Source organism: Paroedura picta, chromosome 1 (assembly GCF_049243985.1).
Source record: "Paroedura picta isolate Pp20150507F chromosome 1, Ppicta_v3.0, whole genome shotgun sequence".
In the NCBI taxonomy this organism is placed as follows: domain Eukaryota; kingdom Metazoa; phylum Chordata; class Lepidosauria; order Squamata; family Gekkonidae; genus Paroedura; species Paroedura picta.
The window spans coordinates 165,620,632-165,636,351 of record NC_135369.1 but is presented as its reverse complement, the minus strand read 5'-3'; the positions used below and the strand labels follow the sequence as shown (position 1 = coordinate 165,636,351).

General features: G+C 44.3%; 1 protein-coding gene across 2 annotated transcripts in view; it reads left to right on the top strand.

Moving 5' to 3' along the window:
* The window catches only part of NBAS (NBAS subunit of NRZ tethering complex), a 221,377-nt gene that overhangs the window by 66,154 nt on the left and 139,503 nt on the right, over positions 1–15,720 (top strand). The gene's annotated exons all lie outside the window — the stretch shown is intronic.

The window sequence follows — 15,720 nt, the reverse complement described above, 5'->3', positions numbered from 1 at the left end:
TTTCAGTCTTTCTTTGCAGAACTGGCGTGCAGGCTTTCCAGCCAGCAGCTCCTCCTTCCGTTTCACTCCTCGTTTTTTTGTTTCAGTCATTCCTTTGAAAGATTATCTACTCTTCATCCTGGTCTTATGTTCCAGCACTGTGCATCAGCGGTGGGATCCTTGCTCCCATCCTGATGCCTCAGCTATTGGCTCAGTGGCCAAGCACAGCTTTTAGTGTGCTGGATGCGTTCCCTGTTGCATTTGGGTAATGCCAGTTCACTCGTAGTGTGTGCTGTTTGGGGAACCAAATTGGCAATAAGGCGAAGCCCGCAAATGGTGCCAGTCATTACTTCCCAAACTTATGCCAGTGTTACCCAGGTCCAAGGTAGGCTGCAAAGCACCTTTGCAACCTGCTGGCAGGGGCACCATGAGCAGATGTGCATTCCCAATGTGCATTCCCAGTGTATGAAAGCAAATGGTCACTGCACAGAAGCTGCTGACACACACCAGAACTTTTTAGCAGCCATGGAGAAGGAGACTTACCTTTGATAATTGGACTTTTCTATCAGTTCCATTTTTATTGATCTTGTTATGCATAGATAATAGAATGTGGTTTTTTTTTAAATCTCACTGGCTGCATTCTCTACTGCAGCCTTTTTCAACTTTTTTCCCTTCAGGAAACCCCTTCCAGGGTCATTAAGAAAACCCAGGGTTTCACAAAACCCCAGTTGAGAAGCCTGATCCACTGTATCATGAGTGTGTTCAGGAATACACCTCTGAGGAACAGCCATTTTGGGGTCAAGATGCATTAGGTCTATTGTTGTAGATCTAACATTGTATGGTGTATATTTTGTGATTTCAATGGGCCTATGGGCTTTGTCTCCCAGTCTGGGAGGTTGGGAGCCAAGAGAGACGGCATTCCTAAAAACAATAACTATTAAGATTATTTGAATATTTATAATTTTTTCAGTAGTTTTCCATGGCTGTTTTGACTAGGCCCTCAAGCCCAGTGATATCCTATGATCCCATGGGTGGGATGGGATGTAGGAACATGGTGTTTGAAAGCTGAGATTGGGAAGCCAGTCTAGAGGTTTGGGTTGGTATTCCTGGAGCTTCCAGTAAGCATTTATCATTTGTTGTTTGGGATGTGAGTGTCCTGCATAGTGCAGGGGGTTGGACTAGATGACCCATGTGGTCCCTTCCAACTCTATTATTCTATGATTCTATGATCATTATAAAACATATTCTATATTGTTCTTTTATAGGTTAAGACTCGTTAGTTCTTTCAGCTGCATAACAGTCATGCATGGTTTGGTTGTTGTGTTTGGTTAAGTATATGATAATCACATCATAGTTGTAACTTGTTTATATTCACATGTTTATATAACAAAGTTATAGTAGTATTCATGGGCTAGGTCGTTATTGACATTTAATCATGTATTCACTTAGTCACATTAAGGTTTAGGTACCAATACATTAGAGTTTTTAGAGTTGTGAACCATAGATTGTATAACCAGGATTTAAGTATAAATATCCTTGGAGGGGAGCATTAGCTCACATATGCACTTGGTGTTATCTTTACAGTTGTTATAGTTCTTATCCACCAGTACAACTGTATGGAAAGCTGCGGCCTATCTAAACAGGCTGGGTGGTTACACCATCTGGGAAAGTGATAGAACCATGGGGTATCAGCCATGGGAAAAGGGGTGCATCTAACCAGTGGGAACCTCAGAAGACATGCCTATGCAACACCCATGTCATGCTCTGTCTATGACGTTGACAGCTGTCAAGTGATGCCATGACTGCAAGGAACCAAAAGACTATTTAGTATGATGCCTGTTTGTGTTCCACGTTTTCGGCAATGTTCATGTCATTGTTCTTTGTAAACCCGTTCTGCAAATCCAATAAAATCTTCTTTTATGGGATCTCAAGATGGGTCATCAGTCGACTTTGACAGCTTGGACTTTAGCTGTTGAATTCTGTACAAGCTGATGTTTCTGAATGCTGTTTGAAGTCAGCCCCATTGGAGATGTGCAGCTGTAGTCCAGTCAGGATATTACTGGAGGATGCGTGATTGAGGGCAGATCAGAGACCGCTTTCTCAGAATTAATTTTATATGCCTGTGCTAATGAAATTGAATTCTAAAGCCTCTGGCCAGAATGTTGTCTTTGATTACGGTGTGCTTCCTCACCTTTTCCTTTAAGGTAAATTCCTTTATGCATAAATCTTTTTCTTCTTTTTGTACTTTTTTCCTAAGGTTCTGAAGGGTTGAATGCCTCAGTTGTATAAGATGCCTCCTGTCTAAAATGTCACCTTTGACTCTTGTTTTTTCCCCATTTGTATAAGCCTTTTCTTGAGAGCAGAGTTGCTTTCAAAGGATTGTATAGCAGTGTTGTGTGTGTATTTTAGCAAGCTGGAAGTATGTAGGTGTCTTTTTAATGGTGAACTTGTTTTCAGCAAAAACATACATGATAAAAATACGTTTTAAAACCATTAAAACCAAATGACAACATGTCATTAAAACAACTAGAACCAAAATTAAAATACACATGCAAAAATATTAATGCAACAATGGAAACACAGGGCATGAATAAGGGATTGCTGAGGGAATGTCAGACACCATGGAAGATGACTGTAGTGGTAGTCCTTTAGCTATGCTAATCCTAAAACTTACAGGGCTTTAAAGGTCCATACCAGCACCTTGAATTGTGTATGGAAACAGTTTGGGAGCCAGTGTAGATTGGCCTAGACCAGTGGTTCTCAACCTGGGGATCGGGATCCCTTTGGGGGTCGAACGACCTTTTCACATGGGTCGTAGCAGGGTGAGCAGCTTGGTCGTGGGGGGAGGGGGGCCTCGGCACTGTTGCTGTTTCTCCTGCAGGCGGCCGCGCTCGGCCACCGGCCGCTTCAGCGGTGCCTCCAGTTTAGCACAGTCTCCCACCAGGTGCTCCAGGTGGCAGCGCAGCTCTGCGGGACAAGAGGCAGAGCTGAACTGAGTCATCTCCGACTGTCACATGTTTATCACCACAGCTAACATGACAGCAAAGTTTTATATCAACAAGCAAGGCGGGACAGGTTCGACCCACCTATGCCATGAAGCCATAGAGATCTGGCAACAAGCAATAACACACAGAGTGCAATTGATCACTATTCACATAGCAGGGACATCCAGCACATCAGCAGACACACTGAGCAGACACCACCTCGATGCTCATGAATCATCCATCGGAGACCAGAATATAGAGCCCATATTCAATCAGTGGGACAGGCCTAGGATAGATCTGTTCGCTACAGAGAGCAATACAAAATTTTGCTCTCAGGCAGGTTTAGGGTTAAACTCTCTTGGAGATGCTTTCCAGAAGGTTTGGTCAGGATCCCTGTGCCAAGCATTCCCAACTTTAGGTTTGTTAAACAGCGTGTTAGTGAAGATCAAGGACGAATGTGCATACTACATTCTTCTAACCCCCTTTTGGCCCAGGAGGACTTGGTTCCCACTCCTGCCTTCCATTGGATGACGTTTGTAAAGCAGTGACGTGGTCCATGCCATCAACATTTGTCCAACATTACTCCGTAGACATCTTGGACAGGCAGGACGCTGCTGTGGGAAGAGCAGTACTGCAGTCACTATTTGGCTAACCATGCCCACACCCTCCTCCATGGTGAACGATCTTGCTAATCTTCCATGTGGCATTGCACAGACACCACAAAGATTTAAACAGGGTTGCACTTAACTGTAATTGTTGTTCATCGAGTGGCGTTCTATGCATTCACACATCCCTCTCTCCAGTCCCCACTGAGGACATGCCATAGGTCACATACAGTACAGTAAAGGTAAAGGTAAAGGTATCCCCTGGGCAAGCACCGGGTCATGTCTGACCCTTGGGGTGACGCCCTCTAGCGTTTTCATGGCAGACTCAATACGGGGTGGTTTGCCATTCCCTTCCACAGTCATTACCGTTTACCCCCCAGCAAGCTGGGTACTCATTTTACCGACCTCGGAAGGATGGAAGGCTGAGTCAACCTTGAGCCGGCTGCTGGGATCGAACTCCCAACCTCATGGGCTTCAGACAGCATATTGCTGCCTTACCACTCTGGGCCACAAGAGGCTCATTAGTACAGTAATGTACTAATACAGTACAGTACAGTATGTTTATTCGGTCAATTGACCCATATAAATAATGCATCAATACAAACTGCAATCAATACAAAGATAATAAAACAATGTTAAAAACAATGTATTGATGGGAACAAATACAGTATTTGCTGGCGTATAAGACTACTTTCCCCCCCTGAAAAACATGCCTCCAAGTGGGGGGGTCGTCCTATAAGCCGGGTGCACTTCAGTTGGGATAGAAATAGCTGCCCATAGTACTGTAATGTAATGTAAAAAACTCTATATTTTGAGTGGAAATGTTGGGGGGTCGTCTTATACGCCCAGTCGTCTTATACGCCGGCAAATACGGTAATATGTTGTTGTAGGTAGGGGGGAAAGGTTATAACATGTAAAGAAGAAGGGGGAAGAAACCTCAAGGAAGTTAGCTGCAGGGACAAGGAATCAATACATCTTCTGGAGCAGTCCATTAACCCAAGTGATAAGATGGTCTATCCATTACTATCGTTCAGACATTCTTTTCGATCTAATTCTAGTAGAGATGTAAAGGAATTTTGCTACCATTTTTGAAATAAGTGGGTCTTTATCCCTTAGCAAAAATTTAACTAGAGTGTCACTATTATGTGATGATAAAGATGAATGTCTAGTGTAGCGGGATAGTAAAGGTAGGATTAGATATTTTCGGATGCTTTCATAAAAAGGACAGTATAATATGTGAAATTGTCTCAGGTCGGGAGTTATCACAGGGGCATACACTTAGATCCAGCGGACAATTGAGAAACCTGCCCTCGAGGGAGGCTGAGGGTAATGAGTTAAAACATGCTCTTGAGAAGGCCCAATGGTATTTTACTATTGAGATGTTTGTAAGATATGGAGTTGGAGTATTTCCTGACCATCCTTTCAGAGTGCTATAGATCAGTGGTCCCCAACCTTTATTAGGCTGGGGACCGGCAGGGCATCGGGCCGCGCCCGCAGGGACCGCGCGAGCCACGCCCACGAGCCGCGCCCGGCCGCGCCCGCGGATCGGGCCGCGCCCGCGAGCCGCGCCCGCGAGCCGCGCCCGCGAGCCGCGCCCGGCCGCGCCCGGCCGCGCCCGCGGGCCGCACCCGCAGATCAGGCCGCGCCCGCGAGCCGTGCCCGGCCGCGCCCGCGGGCCGCACCCGTGGATCGGGCCGCACCCTGATTCCCTCTCCCCGCCCTCCCCGCAGTAAGAAGCTTCCCGGGCCGCAAACTTGCGGCCTGGGAAGTTTTTTACTGCGGGGGGGGGGCGGGGAGAGGGAGCCGCGGCCAGGCGCCATGGCCTTTGCGGCCCGGCGCCGGGCCGCGGCACGCAGGTTGGGGACCACGGCTATAGATTCTAGGAAGAACTGAGAATTCCTCTTGAGAATCTATATCAAAAAGATGTTGCCGTATGGCAGCTTTGGCTTTTTAAAGGCCAAGTTCTATTAGATGGTTCGGATCGAGGCCCAGAGTTTGGATTTTTCCAATGATTTTACTATTCCATGGGAATTGCGAGGAGACTGCTAAAAAAGGGATTAGTCCCTTAGGATGGAGGTAAATTTTTAACCAGTAATTGATGGTTGTCAGCCAGGCACGGGTTTCTACCTTCAGAAGGCCAGATTCTTGGCGTCGAACAACATTTGGTGCGCAGTTAGGTGTTTTATAAAGATCTCTCAAAAATGTTGATTGCACTCTTTCAAGCAGCACATAGCTTCTGTAAGGACCCAATTGGGTACCATAGGTCACATATAAAGTGGCGGCAATGGAAGAGAACTGAGGGAGGAGTGCTAGCCCCTCCCAGGTCCTGTGACCTTTGGGCGGAAAATATCTTCTCACTCTTCAAGATGGTAGGGGGATAACACTCCTGGGAGGAGTTCTTTCCTGAGTAAACGCGATAGCTCCTCTCTGTGGCAGGCTCTGTGAACTGCACAGAACACTACTTGGTGAACAACAGTTACAGGTAAGTGCAACCCTGTTTTCCAGCATTGTGCAGGGGGTTGGATTAGATGACCCTGGAGATCCCTTCCAACTCTATGATTCTATGTGTATAAACGTGCACAGCACCCATGAGCATGTAGGTGAACTATTGAAATGATCTCTGAATCATTCTTTGTGTGAATGCAGTGTGTTTGGTTGTCATTTTCATTCCTGGGGATCTCTTTCTTGAGTAATAGCCTGCTGCGACAGCTGTCATGGCTCCTTCTCAAATAATCCTGGGAATTGAAGTTTGGTAATTATACCAAGTTTCTCTTCTCCCTGTTACTCTATGGTTCCTTAGGGGAGTAATTACTCTTCAGCTACTTTAAGTCTGGTATAGATGTGGAGGAAAAAAATCATTCCTATATAACCCCCACATTACGGAATGATTCTCTTTGCGTGTGATTTTGACATTCAAGTCCATATTCTCTTGTGTTGGTACCACGATGGATTTGAAAAGAAGAAAGAATTCTTCTAATCCTCTAGGGTATTTCCACCCCACCCCACCCCCAAAATCCTGGCATTTCTTTTGCAAAGCAACATAACTTTTTTTCCATATTCTATAGTGAGGAGCAGTGAATTAATGTAAGGAGCACAGCAAGCTTAATATAAACACTTTAGTTCTACTGTGTCTTATTTTTTTGTAGACGGATCTCATTCTGTGACTTACATGCCGGCTTTATGTGACTGCTCAATAATAGTTGTCATCTTCGTATCACATGCTGAGCTTCTCTGCAGTGGCAGAATGGTTTTACTTTTTGACATAACTACAAGGAAATCGGCATGACGGACTGCAGGAAGAAAGGATGGCAAAACCTTAAGTGATTTCTTTACCCAGTTCTCACAATGTACTCTTGCTGAGAACACCCTGTGAGCTGCAGTCATGAGCGTTGCGGTGTGTATATTTTATTTTGCAGATGATACAACTGAAGCCATCCTTCTTTTTCACTAGACACTACCCTCCCCTCCTTTTGGAAGAAAGGTTTGGTGCTGTGCCTCTTGCATGTTCTGGACAGATTCAGATATTTAGAAGAAAATTGTATTACAGCCCTTCTTGTACTGAACTTCATAATGTGAGCAGGAATTGTATTTTGAGTATTTGACTCAGTCAAAAAATTTAGTGCACATAACGTTAAGCATGATTTGATCAGAGCCAGCTTGGTGTTAGTTTTTAGGAGTGCGGACTTCTAATCTGGCGAGCGGAATTCGATTCCGCACTCCCCCACATGCAACCAGCTGGGTGACCTTGGGCACTGATAAAGCTGTTCTGACTGAGCAGGAATATCAGGGCTCTCTCAGCATCTCCTCCCTCACAAGGTGTCTGTTGTGGGGAGAGGAAAAGGAAGGCGATTGCAAGCCTCTTTGAGACTCCTTTGGGTAGTGAAAAGCGACATATAACAACCAACTCCTCCTCCTCCTCCTCCTCCTCCTCTTCTTCTTCTTCTTCTTCTTCTTCTTCTTCTTCTTCTTCTTCTTCTTCTTCTTCTTCTTCTTCTTCTTCTTCTTCTTCTTCTTGTTCTTCTTCTTCTTCTTCTTCTTCTTCTTCTTCTTCTTCTTCTTCTTCATAAGAATGATCTGGTGCAGCCTGTGTATACCTGTGCTACATAGGAGCCTTTTTAACAGAAATGTGACTAGTGTCACCCTAATTGCTATTCACTTGCAGGTCCTGTAACTTAGTAAAAGTGTCCCCTTGCTAGCACAGAGAAAATGCATGTATTGGGTGGTAAGATATATTTGAGATCATAACCTTGTGTATAAAGGTAAAGGTATCCCCTGTGCAAGCACCGGGTCATGTCTGACCCTTGGGGTGATGCCCTCTAGTGTTTTTATGGCACTCAATATGGGGTGGTTTGCCATTCCCTTCCCCAGTCATTACCGTTTACCCCCCAGCAAGCTGGGTACTCATTTTACCGACCTTGGAAGGATGGAAGGCTGAGTCAACCTTGAGCTGGATGCTGGGATTGAACGCCCAGCCTCATTGGCAGAGCTTCAGACAGCATGTCTGCTGCTTTATCACTCTGCGCCATAAGAGGCTCATGTAACTTTGTGTATACGAAAGTCAAAATTCAGACCAACACTCAAAAAAATTAGGGGGAATAAGCTTTTCCAAAAAAGGGGGTTATTATATACGCGGGTTACAAAGTCAAATGGCAGTTTATGGAATGGGAAAGGAAACTTATTGGTGAAAAAAAATTGACACCTTTCCCTAACAAGCTACCTGCCCATATAGGAAGACTAAAGGTGGGTGGGGAGGCAGAAACGTAAAAAGCCTGTTCTTTGGCCTCAAGGAAGCAGCTCTGGTAAGGTGAAACTGGCCAGATGGGTGAAAGCAGAGCAAAGCAGGCAGAAATACTCATGTTGCACCAGTGCTTCCTCAGGTGCACTGTCTCTAGAATGGAGACCAAATCAAATTCAAGGTTTGATTCTTACATTTAAAGCCCTAATGGTCTGGAACAACTTTATTTATGGGAACACCTATTCTGCGATACTCCCCAAAGAGCATTTAGATCAAGTGACCAGCACTTGCTCAGGGTCTCTGGCTCGAAATAAGTAAAACTGTCTTTCACCAGTGGAATGCTCTTCCTGGTAAAATCAGGGCCCTCCGGGACCTTGTATCAGTTCTGGAAGGCCTGTAAGACAGAGCTATTCCATGAGGCCTGTGGTTGAGGCCAAGGAAGTTAACATCGAGGGAATGCTGGCTTCCCTGATCGAGAAACCCCCCCACAAAACATCAGTCTGCCTGATATAGATTAGCCCCCACCATAAGGTTGTTAAGGAGACAGCGTTTAAAAATATAATTTTAGCTTAAACTTAACTAATAATTATTTTAATTAAGTAAAGTTTATTATTTTGGATATTTTTTTGTCTTGTTTTTACCATCCCTGAAAACAAAGAACAAAGAGGGGAGGAATTTTACATAGAACAAAAAACCCTAGCTGGAAGTAGTTAGGACCTCAAAGGTTGGATGTCTGTGTAAAAGGTTACAAAAATGTGTGAACATTTATTGTGGACAACTTAAAAAGAAATCTTTCAGGTTAAATAAACACAGTTTTCTCCTTTTGCATTAAAAGTATCAAACAGTATCTTCCCTTGGGAAGACTGGGAGTTACCTAACTTATCTAAGCAAATATTGATGACTGGGATAGATTTTTCATTGGTTTATATTTTGTAAGTTTATTTATTGTACCTTTTGCATTGTTTTTATTCTGTTAACTGCCCCAAGTGCCATTCATTGGAGAGGGGGCAGGATATAATAAAATAGATAAATCAATAAAAATGGGTATTTGATGTGACTAAATACAGTAATTTGTCATGTCCAGATTTTAAGATATTGGGGAAATGACCAGAATTGGCTCACTGCTTTTTGACTTCAAGATATAGGACATTAATTAAGATCAAATGTTCATGGAGAAGTCTCCTAGATGCTGGGGAGAAATGGCCTTGTTTGTCTGTCTTTAGAATGGGCTTTGCATGACTCATGGACCTATTATGCACGGCCACTGAAACGGTGGCATGGAGAACGAGGAGGAGGAAGAAGCGAAGCAAACCGATTATGCACGGGACAGAACATAACGGCGGCAAAACCCAGAGTATCCGATTATGCACGCAGAAACTCCGGAGCCGCTTTTGGTTGCACCATGGTCCCAGGAAGCTCCACTTTCTTCCGCATCTCGCTAATGTGGCTTTTTCAGTGGCATAAGTTGACTCTGCACCCGGTTGCCGCCTGCAGCGTGCATAATTGGTGATTTTAGCCGCCACCATTCCATCCCGAATGCAGACTTTCCACTCCGTGCATAATGGGCCATGGAGGAGCTATCCTGAATTCCTTTGTGCCCTTGCATGACTTTCTGCCACTTAATATTAGTTTGACAGAGACCACCTTCCCTTTCTAAATGTATGCATCCTCAAGTGGGGATCAAAATGGAGGTCCCTATGGGGGTAGTTTAAGGGGCATATGTGCTAAATTTGATTCAAATTGGTCTCTTTTTGTAAGAGTTCTGCCATATTGTTTCTGAAATGTTAAGTGTGTGGTCCAGGTTAGATACAGTTCATTATGACCGATTATGCACGGGGCAGAAAGGCCGAGCTGGCGGCGGCAGAGTAGTGGGGCTAATCCCCACATATGCACAATGTTGCCGCCATCCTGGCTCCTGGCAAGGGATTGCGGATTGTTCCACATTCCCTGTCTTGCTGCTGTGGCCATCAGAGGCCCAGGCAGGGCAGGCCTGCGGGACACAACATATCCTGTTCGGCTTCACGGTGCTGCGGAGTCAAATGGTGCATGTCTACACCCCCATGATGGAGGGATGGCGGTATGCCACTATCCCATCATCCTGTGGTGAAATTGCTGTGCCCCCCCCACATGCCGCCATCGCTGCTGTGAGGTACATAGGATCTCTCCCACCCCAGAGTTGTGCATGCGTGCCCATGCACAACTCCGGGGCAGTTGGTGGATTTCATGCCCCATGCATACTCGGGAAGCAGCAGGGAATGCTGCCGCACTGCTAGGCATCACCATGCATAATTGGTCTGTATGATAAAACAATGCCTGGACTGCACGCCTCAGACCAGAATGCATGCCTCAGAATAAACATTTCCTCTATATTGGAAGAAAAGAGTAACCTTGGAGGAAGAGTTGGTGGTTATACCCCATTTTGCACTTTCTCAATGTGTCTTACAATCACCTTCCCTTCTTCTCCCCCCACAAACACTGTGAAGTAGGTGGGGCTGAGGGAGCTCTGATTTTACTGCACAGTCAAAACAGCACTATCAGGGCTGTGAGGAGCCCAAGGTGACCCAACTTGCTGCATGTGGAGGAGCAGGGAATCAAACACGGCTTGCCAGATTAGAAGCTGCTGCTGTTAACCACTACACCATGCTGGCTTCTTAATACAAATATATTTATATGTTTTATGGATATATTGCTATACTGTACACTGCCCTGAGATGACAGGCTCATGAGGGGTGGCTTATAAATGTAAACATAAATAAATAAAAATAATACAGACTTTGCAGCTGCTGGATTTGTCTTCTCCATGTTCTTCAGTGGCTTGCACTCTTTTGCATGGGTTGATTGGAGTAATAAAGGACTGACTATATCGTGCTTTTTCAGGAAGATAGCCAAGTTAAAACCATGTGTGTGTATATTATAGAGCAACATTCTGTCACGTAGTCTCTCATAGTTTGAAATAGTATATTTTTGGAAGAGTTCTGAATTGGTTCTGAATTGCTGTTTTGAATAGAATAGTTCTAGGTTATTTGAAGGTGAGTTTGTTGAAAATCAAGGCAGCTTGAATGCATTTAGCATAGTAGCTCCTAACAACTGCAGTTTTCTAAGTCTTGAAAATCGTGTAATATTCACTTCCATCTGTATCTTGGGGCTATTTTGTAGGTTATACAAAAATATACATACGTTCAATAGAAAATTGTCTATTTTGGCACTCTAGTTCTATGTGATATATGCAGGTATTCGTGTGTGCATCTTACATTTTATATAGAAAAGCACTGCACATTTGAAGTAAAAACATACACTATAGCAGTCAGTCGAACTTTATTGCGCTAGGCCATAGGCCATCGCAAAATCAGATACAATAAAAATTACATACATTAACCCATTCCTTCTGCTCATTAGCCCACAGTATTTGCTACAAGGCCAGCTCGAATCTTTCTTGCGGCCAAAGCAAAGGTGGCAACCCTTTGTGTCACAAATGTTTCTGTATCGGAAAGGAAATGCCTTAACTTATGAGCTGAAGAAAATGCCCCTGGAATGATTTTATTTAGAAATTTCCTCCTTGGATCTGTGTAAAATGGACACTCCAGTAGATAGTGTGGCAGATCTTCAACTACTGGGTTCCCACAAACCCAGAGACGTTGTAAAAGAGGGATTTGGGCATATCTTCCAGTCAGAACAGAAGAGGGCATTGACTGAAATCTCAGGGCTGAAAACGCTACCCTTAGCTTGCTCACATTTATATTACCCAGAACCAGGGCTCTGCTGTGATCTTTTTTTAAGGATCTTTAACCACGGAGCATACCTGGACTGCACAATTAAAGATCTGTCAATTTTTGCATCCTGGAAGAAAACCCACTCTCTTAGGTCTTTATTATTTCCTAATTCTGCTAATAAATCATCTGGGACAGTGTGATGTGAAATAATACCATCGATGAAGGTAGAAAGTGGGCCTTTAACTTCTATGGCAGAGTTAAAGCACTGATGGCTAAAAGAGTTTATAGTAGACAGTATATTCTTTTTCCACCATTTTATCAGGGCTAGATAATCACAAGCTCTAAAACAGGGAAGTCCAAGCTCTGCCCTCATCAAGGCAGCCGGGGCCTCTTTGGAAAAACATACACTATCATGGGTAGTCAACCTGTGGTCCTCTTGATGTCCATGGACGACAATTCCCATGAGCCTATGTCAGCGTTTGCTGGCAGGGGCTCATGGGAATTGTAGTCCATGGACATCTGGAGGACCACAGGTTGACTACCCTGCACTATATGATGAAGCCTTTTACCATAAAAGATTGCTTTACGTGACATGTTCACGGCTAAACAACAATTGTGAATGTCCATTGCGTTTTTCGGCCCGCGCAGAGCATCTTCTAGGGACAAACATTAAATATCATGTTACTTGGGCTGCACAGCTCCCTGGCACCCAAGTAGGTTAATTTTTGAAACTGGGGGTGCGAAGCTAATAGAAACGATAAATAAATGTTCATGATTAACATGTTTTGGACTTTGAGGTAGACTTGTTCTCACTTTCTGGTGCCTGAGGTGCTTTTAATCAGTTATTTGATATGCTTCCTAACTGGCGTTTCAGAACGTTGTGCTTAATTTATGCAGCATAATTATCTCTTTCTCGCAAAGAACCGCTATGGATTCCTTGGCTATTTGAAGCTGCAAACCCTCGAGGACAGACTATGAAATGATATCTTTTAAGCGAGGAGAAGAAAGTGTTATAAATGGCTCTCTTTAAAGAACTTGGACTTCTTATGTGGGAAGCGAGAATCCCGACAACCATTGGGGTCTAAATGGGACATGCAGGAATTCGAGGACTTAAGTTGACTGGGTGGCACATTGCAGTCCTTAAAGCAGGGGTAGTCAAACTGCGGCCCTCCAGATGTCCATGGACTACAATTCCCTGGAGCCCCCTGCCAGCGAACGCTGGCAGGGGGCTCCTGGGAATTGTAGTCCATGGACATCTGGAGGGCCGCAGTTTGACTACCCCTGCCTTAAAGAGATAAGAGCCTCCCTCTGAAGACAGGTGAAAGGGCAACCAGCACTGTTAGAAATACTTATTCTGTTCGTGTAGATTCAAAAATAGGCTTGGCTTTCTGATCTCTACGTAAAATGTTCAAGCTTGTGACTAATAATAATTATAATTTATTATTATTATGAAATTTTACATCCGGTATTCAGGTGCTAGGAAATCATGCATCTTTGTGTTGCTGATTTAATTGCTTTTAAATTATATGTGTTTCCATCTTTTGAACGTGGAAGGAATGTATAAAATCCTAGAATTAAAAGGGGCCATACAGGCCGTCGAGTCCAACCCCCTGCTCAGTGCAGTATCACTCTAAAGCAGGGGTAGTCAAACTGCGGCCCTCCAGATGTTCATGGACTACAATTCCCATGAGCCCCTGCCATCATTTGCTGGCAGGGGCTCCTGGGAATTGTAGTCCATGGACATCTGGAGGGCCGCAGTTTGACTACCCCTGCCCTAAAGCATCCAGAATAAGTATCTGCCCAGCTGCTGCTTGAAGACTGCCAGGGAGGTGTTGAGAGGATGATAGAGGATCATGTTAAATTGGTGTGTGGCAGCTGGCTCCCAGAATAATAGGCCTGCTGTATTTCTGGCAACTGGAGAAGAGCCTACTGCTGGGAGCGATTGAGGGCAAAAGAAGAAGGGGACGACAGAGAATGAGGTGGCTGGATAGAGTCATCGAAGCAGTCAGTGCAAACTTAAATGGACTCTGGGGAATGGTAGAGGACAGGAAGGCCTGGAGGATCATTGTCCATGGGGTCGCGATGGGTCGGACATGACTTCGCACCTAACAACAATAATTTCTGGCAAATGTGAGATAGCAAAATTAATATTGTCTGCTTGCTATGAAGCCCTTCCTACTTTGCCTTATCAGTTGAGACTCTAAATTGGCACCATATTTTAAAGAAGAAGAAGAAGAGTTGGTTCTCATATGCCGCTTTTCTCTACCCAAAGGCGTCTCAAAGTTCCCCTTCCCTTTCCTCTCCCCACAACAGACACCCTGTGAGGTGGGTGAGGCTGAGAGAGCCCTGATATCACTGCTCAGTCAGAACAGCTTTCTCAGTTCAGAGGTGAGCCCAAGGTCACCCAGCTGGCTGCATGTGGGGGAGGGGAGGAATCAAACCCGGCATGCCAGATTAGGTCTGCACTCCTAACCAAGCTGGTTAATAGCTGGGTTTTGGGATTCTCAGAAGCAGGCTACATAGACGAATTCCAGGGTGCTCTCGCTCCCATCTCTTGAAATCATGTCCTTCATAAGTTAATAGAGACGGTTGGATTGCAGGAGTGTACAGCAATGAATAAATCTTGCATGGTGATGTAATTTGTGAAGGAACACATTGGTATTTCATGCTATACAGTGGTTATTCCCAAACAGTGTAATGAAATAAACCTTTTTTTGAACAGGCAACAGTGTGTGTCTTGAAGTGTGTGTGTGTGTGTCATATTCTGTTTGCAAACATATGCTCCCTGACTCTGCTATTTTACATTGTTTGATATGATCAGTTTTTAGATGAATAGGGATGCACGTAAGAAATGTTCATGGTGAATAAGAGGCTGAAAGCTTTCTAGAATAATTTGGAATCACAAAACAAGGGTGTCAGTTTTCGCAAATAATATACTGGAGCATGGTTACTGGAGCATGGTTGGGTATGGTTGGGTATGCGCCTACACATGTCTCGCCATTTATAACTTTGTTCAACTTCCCCAAATTTTAAAAGAAACAAACTTTGCCAACACCACAGTGGCATTGAAAATTGTAATGAGATGCGCTTGTACCTGATTAATTTTCATTATGGGCAGCTGTGAAGGCTTGAGTTACTGAGAAGTCGTTTTTTGGCTTGTTTGTACATCAAGAGCAGAAGCAAATGTACCAACTGAAATTTCTGAAACTCAAAGTGGATTTGCAATGCTTCAGCAATCCTCCTGTAATTCTGCTATAATGTTTAACAAGCACTTGGCATTGCTCTTTAAGTTTGTTTTGCATTAGAATTGTTGCTCGCTTCTATCTCCAGGACTCAGGTGGGACTGAGGAAAACAGTAGCCATCCAAAAATACATGCAGAACATACATTTGCAGAGTGGATTTAAAATACATAATGATCATTTACTGGACCGCAAAATAAAACCAATTTTCAGTCCAAATGGCTGACGACTCAGAATGGACTAGCTGGTGTGCCTGAACATTATAGTGAAATTAATGCACCAAACATTATGTATTATTTTGAGAGGCAGCTTGAAGTAGTGGGTAAGAATGGCGGCCTGTAATCTGGAGAGCCAGGTTTGATTCCCCCACTTCTTCACTTGCAGCCAGCTGGGTGACCTTGGGCCAGTCACAGTTCTCTTAGCCTCACCTACCTCACAGGGTGTTTATTGTGGGGAAAGGAAGTATA